This window comes from Schistocerca nitens, chromosome 5, assembly GCF_023898315.1.
Source record: "Schistocerca nitens isolate TAMUIC-IGC-003100 chromosome 5, iqSchNite1.1, whole genome shotgun sequence".
Lineage (NCBI taxonomy): Eukaryota > Metazoa > Arthropoda > Insecta > Orthoptera > Acrididae > Schistocerca > Schistocerca nitens.
The window spans coordinates 472,643,078-472,651,448 of NC_064618.1; the positions used below are offsets into that span (position 1 = coordinate 472,643,078).

General features: G+C 48.2%; 1 non-coding gene across 1 annotated transcript; it reads left to right on the top strand.

Moving 5' to 3' along the window:
- Positions 1-7,046: 7,046 nt before the first annotated feature.
- Trnat-ugu (transfer RNA threonine (anticodon UGU)) lies at positions 7,047-7,121 on the top strand. The gene has a single exon. It is a non-coding gene; the product is annotated as a tRNA-Thr (tRNA).
- Positions 7,122-8,371: the final 1,250 nt, after the last annotated feature.

Sequence of the window (8,371 nt, forward strand, 5' to 3'; positions counted from 1 at the left end):
CCGTAGCGGTCTTGCGGTTCCAGACTGCAGCGCCTTTAACCGCACGGCCACTTCGGCCGGCCCCGTCTCTAAAGCCAAGTGTAATACCGAAAGTGTTGCGGTACAAGATTCTGTGCACGACCTGACCTCTCTATTATGTCCCATAAATGTTCGATGGGATTCTTGTCGGACGATCTAGGTGGCCAAATCATTCTCTCGAATTGTCCAGAATGTTCTTCAAATAAGTTGCGAACAGTTGTGGCCCGGTGACATGACATGTTTGTTTGGCAACATGAAGTCCATGAATGGCTACAAATGGCCTCCAAGTAGCTGAGCATAACCATTTCCAATCAATGATGGGTTCAGTTGGACCAGAGGACCCAAACCATCCCATGTAAACACAGCCCACACCCTTATGGAGCCACCACCAGCTTCCACATTACTCATCAGATTAGGAAGAAACTGTAATACGGCGTTAAAATGATAGAACAGAGCATTCAATCGTCCTTTTATTCGGCAAATCTAAATTTCGACTAGTGCCTAGTCTTTACCAACACATCATTTCGTAGTATCAACGCATGATCTAGTAAATCAGTCCCCTTTTGTTCGGGGTTTTGTCACAGCTATTTCAAGACTACTTGTCAAGACTACAAGTCTTGAAAGAACTGTTCAAAATGGTTCAAATGGCTCTGAGCGCTATGGGACTCAACATCGTAGGTCGTAAGTCCCCTAGGACTTAGAACTACTTAAACCTAACTAACCTAAGGACACCACACACACCCATGCCCGAGGCAGGATTCGAACCTGCGACCGTAGCAGCCCCGCGGTTCCGTACTGCAGCGCTAGAACCGCAAGACCACCGCGGCCGGCGAAAGAACTGTGACAAAACCCCGAACAACGGGGGACTGATTTACTAGAACATGTGTTGATACTGTGAAATGGTGCATTGATAATGGCTAGGCACTAGTCGAAATCTACGTTTGCCGAATAAAACGTGTAAGAAAAAAGGTCGACTAGTTCCTGTGCTCTGTCACCTGAAAGACAGCACACTGCTTGTTGACGGTTGTTGTCCTTGACTTCGTGGGGTCTGCGCCGCACTCGAACCCTACCATAAGCTCCTACCGACTGAAATCGGGACTCATCTGATCAGGCTATGGCTTTCCAGTCGTCTAGGATCCAATCAATACGGTCACGAGCCCAGGAGAGGCTCTGCAAGCGATGTCGTGCCGTTAGCAAAGGCACTCGCGTCGGCCGTTTGTTGCAACAACCCACTGGCGCCAGATTTCACCGCATTTTCCTAACACATATGTTCGCCGTACAGCCCACATTGAATTCTGCGATTATTTCACGCAGTCTTGCTTGTCTGTTTTCACTGCCAACTCTACGCAAACTGAAGAGCCGAAGAAGCTGAACACCTGCCTAATATCGTGTAGGGCGCCCGCGAGCGCGCAGAAGCGCCGCAACACCACGTGGCTTGGACTACACTAATGTCTGAAGTAGTCTGGAGGGAACTGACATCATGTATCCTGCAAGGCTGCCCATAAATCCGTAAGAATACGAAGGGGTGGAGATCTCTTCTGAACGGCACGCTGCAAGGCATCCCAGATATGCTCAGTAATGAAACTTCCTGGCAGATTAAAACTGTGTGCCCGACCGAGACTCGAACTCGGGACCTTTGCCTTTCGCGGGCAAGTGCTCTACCATTTGAGCTACCGAAACACGACTCACGCCTGGTCGTCACAGCTTCACTTCTGCCAGTATCTCGTCTCCTACCTTCCAAACTTTACAGAAGCTCTCCTGCGAACATTGCTCAACTAGCACTCCTGAAAGAAAGGATATTGCGGAGACACGGCTTAGCTACAGCCTGGGGGATGTTTCCAGAATGAGATTTTCACTCGGCAGCGGAGTGTGCGCTGATATGAAACTTCCTGGCAGATTAAAACTGTGTGCCGGACCGAGACTCGAACTCGGGACCTTTGTCTTTCGCGGGCAAGTGCTCTACCATCTTAGCTACCCAAGCACGACTCACCTTTCAGAACAGTTCTGCAAGGTTCGCAGGAGAGCTTCTGTAAAGTTTGGAAGGTAGGAGACGAGATACTGGCAGAAGTAAAGCTGTGAGGACCGGGCGTCAGTTGTGCTTCGGCAGCTCAGATGGTAGAGCACTTGCCCGCGAAAGGCAAAGGTCCCGAGTTCGAGTCTCGGTCGGGCACACAGTATTAATCTGCCAGGAAGTTTCATATCAGCGCACACTCCGCTGCAGAGTGAAAATCTCATTATGCTCAATAATGTTTTTGCCGGTGAATTTAGTGGCCAGCGGAAGTGTTTAAACTCAGAAGAGTATTCCTGGAGCCACTCTGTAGCAATTCTTGGCGTGTGGGGTGTCATGCTGGAATTGCCCATGTCTGAATGCACAATGGCTATGAATCGATGCAGGTAATCAGACAGAATGCTTACGTATGTGACACCTGTCAGAGTCGTATCCAAATGTATCAGCTGTCTTATATCACTCCAACTCCACACGCCACACACCATTACAGAGCCTCCACCAGCTTGAACAGTCCCCACCTAACATGCAGGGTCCATGGATTCATGAGGTTGTCTCCATATCCGTACACGTCCATCCGCTTGACACATTTTGAAACGATACTTGTCCAACCAGGCAACATGTTCCCAGTCATCAAAGTCGGTGTTTACGGGCCCAGGCGAGGCGTAAAGGTTCGTGTCGTGAAGTCATCAAGGGTACACGAGCGTGTCTTCGGCTCCGAAAGCCCATATGGATGCTGTTTCGTTGAACGGTCCGTTCGCTGACACTTATTCATGGCCCAGCACAGAAATCTGCAGCAATTTGCGGAAGGGATGTACTTCTGTCATGTTGAACGATTCTCTTGAGTTGTCGTTGGTCCCGTCTTTGCAGGATATTTTTCCGGTATCAGCGATGTCGGAGATTTGATGTTTTACCGGATTCCTGGTATTGACGGTACACTCGCGAAATGGTCGTACGGAAAAATCCCCACTTCATCGCTACCTCGGAGATGTTGTGTCCCATCGCTCTTGCGCCGACTATAACACCACGTTGAAACTCACTTAAATTTTGATAACCTGCTATTGTAGCAGCAGTAACCGATCTAACAACTGCGCCAGCCACTTGTTGTCTTATGTAGGCTCTGCCGGCCCCAGCTCCGTAGTCTGCCTCTTTTCCATATCTCTGTATTTGAATACGCATACTTATGCCAGTTTCTTCGGGGCATGCACATGCACATTCCCATATATCCCGTACGGTCGCAATATTCGATCAGTAATTGTACCAAACATCGAACAATTTTTGTTGCCCCTGGAAGCTACTAGATACTTAACGTGTAACTGGAAATATGTGAATCGTGCGCTGTGTTCGCCGTTTGGTAATACAGGCCAGCCATTTGTCTGTTGGCCCCCTCCCCCCCCCCCTCCCGTCAGAGGTTCGAGTCCTCACTCGGGCATGCACTTAAGTGCGCTGTATTTTTAGGCCATAACTGCGTACTATCAGAATTGTGCTCCAAATTTTGGCCCAGGATCGATTTCTGGGGCTGATATTTTGCAAATGTTCTTCTTTCTCCTTAAAATTTCAGATCATATTGGTGATGTTTCCGTATTAAAGTCCTAGCTTGACAGGGGTGGGGTAGGTAATCGTATGTGGCCTTATAGCAGGAACTGTCTTGGATTTTCCTGAAGTAATTAAAGTAAACCATGGAAGATCTAAATCAGGACGACCAGATGAAGACTGAGTTCTCCATCCTTCCGAATACACCTGCCTTCTCGTTCCATGCGTTTCTGGCATACTTTCTTTTTTCAGAGACCTTGTTTAATAAAGTAAAAGGCTGGTGCCACAGTGTTCATCCATTTCCCACTATTAGTCACTGCACACACACATCTCCTCGTAGAGCGTAACACTGAGTGTGCTTGTTTCCTACCGAGCAAGTGGCGCATTGGTTAGCACAGTTTTACCGAAACCGGGGGGGGGGGGGCGGTTCAAACCTGTAACCGACTATCCGATGGGTTTAGGTTTTCCGTGATTCCTCCAAATCACTCAAGGCAAATGCCGGGATGGTTCCTTTGAAAGGGCACGGCCGCCGGCCGTTGTGGCCGAGCGGTTCTAGGCTCTTCAGTCTGGAACCGCGCGATCGCTACGGTCGCAGGTTCGAATCCTGCCTCGGGCATGTCCTTAGGTTAGTTAGTTTTAAGTAGTTCTAAGTTCTAGGGGACTGATGACCTCAGAAGTTAAGTCCCATAGTGCTCAGAGCCATTTGAACCATTTGATACAGGCCACTCTCCTCCTTGTCACCCCGTCGATTCGTCCTTGCTGGCCATCTCTAAATACAGGAAATGTCCAGGCTTAAGTGACATATTCGAACCTGACGATGGGGGAGCGGGAATTATTGAACAGTCTGGCAGTCGTCGCCGTCACACCCCGTGCTATAATGCCGCGCCAGCAAGCGTCGCCGGGACGGCAGTAACCGGCGGCTCGTTAAGAGGGCACAGGTCACGCGGCGAGGCGAGGCCCACCCTTTCCGACACGCCGATCGCAGCCTTCCACATACCCGGGCCGTCCATTAGCCGCTAAGCTACTTTCGCTGCGCCCCCTCGTAATCGTTTCTAAGCGTGACGCGAAACCGACCGGGGTGTGGGGGCGGCGGAGGCGGCAGCGGCAGCGCCGGCCGCTAAATCTCGATTACCGTGAGCCGCCGCCGTGACCGGCCGCCGCGGCGCGAGCTTATGGTGGGAGGCAGCCGCGGGGCAGGGGCGGCTCTCGTTAAAGACCGCTCCCCGGCCGGGCTTCGGATGTCGTTGCTGGCGCGAGGTAATGGCCATCGTTACTATTCAGGATACGCGCAAATGATCTAGCAAATAGGCGTCGTTCGACGGGCTCCCCTGCGTCCAGTGGAATCGGTGATGGGATCGGTCGTATGTCGAGGCGCGCAGAGCGAGGCAAAGAGATGAGCTGGACACGGGCCGAACCTAAAAACGTAAACTTTGCTGTCGTACACTGACGCACCAAAACATTGCGACTGTCTTACTAACATATCACGTTTGGTTCGCAATAATTCCAATCCCAAAGAAAGTGCTGACTGCTATGAAAATTACCGAACTATCATTTAATAAGTCACGATTGCAAAATATTAACACGAATTCTTTACAGAAGAATAAAAAACTGATAGAAGCCGATCTCAGGGAAGATCAGTTTGGGTTCCGTAGAAATGTTGGAACACGCGAGGCAGAACTGAACCTACGACGTATCTTAGAGGATAGGTTAAGGAAAGGTAAACCTAGCACTCCGTCTTCAGCCCACGAGTGGCCTACCGGGACCATCCGACCGCCGCGTCATCCTCAGTGGAGAATGCGGATAGGGGTGGGCATGGGGTCAGCACATCGCTCTTCCGGTCATTATGAAGGTAATCGTGACCGAAGCTGCTACTATTCGGTCGAGTAGCTCCTCAATTGGCATCACGAGGCTGAGTGCACCCCGAAAAATGGCAACAGCACAAGGCGGCCTGGATGGTCACCCATCCAAGTGCCGACCACGCCCGACAATGCTTAACTTCGGTGATCTCACGGGAACCGGTGTATCCACTGCGGCAAAAGGTAAACCTACGTTTCTAGTATTTGTACACTTAGAAGCTTTTGACAGTGTTGGCTGGAATACTCTCTTTCAAATTCTGAAGGTGGCAGGGATAAAATACCGGGAGCGAAAGGCTATTTACAATTTGCGCAGAAACCACATGGCAGTTATAAGACTCGAGGGGCATGAAAGGGAAGCAGTCGTTGAGAAGGGAGTGAGACAGGGTTGTAGCCTATCTCCGTTGTTATTCAGTCTGTGTACTGAGCAAGCAGTAAAGGAAACAAAAGAAAAATTTGAAGCAGGAATTAAAAACCAATGGAGAAGAAATGAGAACTTCGTGATTTGCCGCTGACATTGTAATTCTCTCAAAGGCAGCAAAGGAACTGGAAGAGCAGCTGAACGGAATGGGCAGTGTCGTGAAATGAGGATATAAGATGAGCATCAACAAAAGCAAGACGAGGATAATGGAATGTAGTCGGACGTGATGCTAAGGGAGTTAGATTAGGAAATGAGACACTTAAAGTAGTAAAAGAGTTTTACTATTTGAGAAGAAAATAACTAATGACTGTCGAAGTAGGGATGGTGTAAAATGTAGATGGACTATGGCAAGGAAAGCGTTTCTGAAGAAGTGAAATTTGCTAACATCAAGTATAGATTTAAGTTTGGTTTCAGATTGTATAGTACATAATCGGTATTCAGTACATGATCTGTTCGTTACATTTTTCCGTAGTCATTTATGCACTGTAATATTTGCCAACGGCGTCTGCTGATGGCAGTCGTTTTCTTCACAACTACTAGTTTTTCCGTATGATCTGTCCGGAAATAGGCTTCACATATTTATACCGTGTCTTCAGTACATAATTTTGTCATTACTTTATAGCTGTATGGCTCGTACACGTATTTCTTTGTAAATAATGATCCAGCCACTGACCATTGGGATAAAATGGTTTTGTGTCATTTCGCAATGTAATTTCTTCTTTTCTTTCTAACTCAGCTGTGTTCTGATGGTGATATAACGAAACGTGTCAGTAAGTTAAATTGCGACGAAGACTTTCCACAATTCTGAATGGTCACCTACCTCATAGATGGAAGCAGTTATTTGTCAACTGAAAAACTTATTTCAAAAAAAGTGCCTGTTAAGTAATAAATTCTGTACATTGAAGGATTGTTTAGGTAATACAGTGCAGGTGTTTAGTGAAACATATAACACAAGTAAATAATAATTATAATAAAACACCTACCATTTCACATAACGAAATGATAATTAAATGGACACCCTAGCTGCAAACAGGCGTTGATCTACTTCTTCCCGAACTCGTACGGGACTTGGTAGATTAATCTGCCACGAGTAATGAGTATGATGGGCAAACATCTATTAGGCGCACTACGAATGTAGTGGTGTGGACATGTTGGGAATGTGGATCTCACGGGGAACGTGCAAGGGATAAGTCCCTGCAGACGCACTATCCTCTGTGCCCGCGGTGGCTCAGAGGGATAGAGCGTCTGCCATGTAAGCAGGAGATCCCGGGTTCGAGTCCCGGTCGGGGCACGCATTTTCAACATGTCCCCAATGAAGTAGATCAACGCCTGTTTGCAGCTAGGGTGTCCATTTAATTATCATTTCATTTCTAGCAAAGCTGCATGGTCATCCACGGTAACTGTTCTTTCGGGAACAGATACTACCGTCATATATAATTTCACATAACACTTGGACACTAGGCTTTTTTTTAAAACAGATACTCCCAGAGTGTAACAGAAACACCTTACTTTTTTCCGAGCTCAGCATCACATAAATTACACAGAGGTACTGGCCCAGTTTTTGAGGTAAGCAAAAGGGAAGTTGCCGAACATAAAGTAAGAACAAACACTGTCGCTATGTTCCTAATAACGGCTGCCAATGTGTAGTGTTACGTTACGCAGTAAAGTGTGTATTGTGAGTGTAGTGATGTCTATTCATTGGCGTGTAATCCGTCTAGTTCGAGCTACGCGGATCTCAAGTTGTGGAAAATTCCTTTTCCTTGTTTGCGGCCGGATGGCCTACCTGGGGTCGCGGTCGTCAGATACCTGAGGGAGGGAAGTCGTGAACACCACCTGTCTGCGTTTTGTGTTGTTCTGTATGTGACTGTATTTTAGCTGTTTGTGTATCGCGGTTTCTGAGAGCGAAGTGGGGACTAGCCCAGCATTTGTGGAAAAGCTCCTAAAATACACTCTGGCTGGCCAATGCAGCAGCCACAGTCGTTAATCCTCCGCGAAGTTTGGATCTTGCTCATTTTTTCTGTCTAGGAAACAAGAAATAATGGAAGGAAGGAACATTGGGTTTAGCATCCCGTCGACAGCCCTTTGTCTGGTTCAAATGGGTCTGAGCACCATGGGACTTAACATCTGAGGTCATCAGCCCCTAGAACTTAGAACTTCTTAAACCTAACTAACCTAAGGACATCACACAGATCCATGCCCGAGGCAGGATTCGAAACTGCGACCGTAGCGGTCGCGCGGTTCCAGACTGTAGCGCCTAGAACCGCTCGGCCACAACGACCGGCGGCCGTGCCCTTTCAAAGGAACCATCCCGGCATTTGCCTGGAGTGATTTGGAGAAATCACGGAAAACCTAAACGCATCGGATAGTCGGTTACAGGTTTGAACCGTCCCCCCCTCCCTCCTTCTGCCCCCACCGGTTTCGAATCAACTGTGCTAACCAATGCGCCACTTGCTCGGTAGGAAACAAGCACACTCAGTGTTACGCTCTACGAGGAGATGTGTGTGTGCAGTGACTAATAGTGGGAAATGGATGAACACTGTG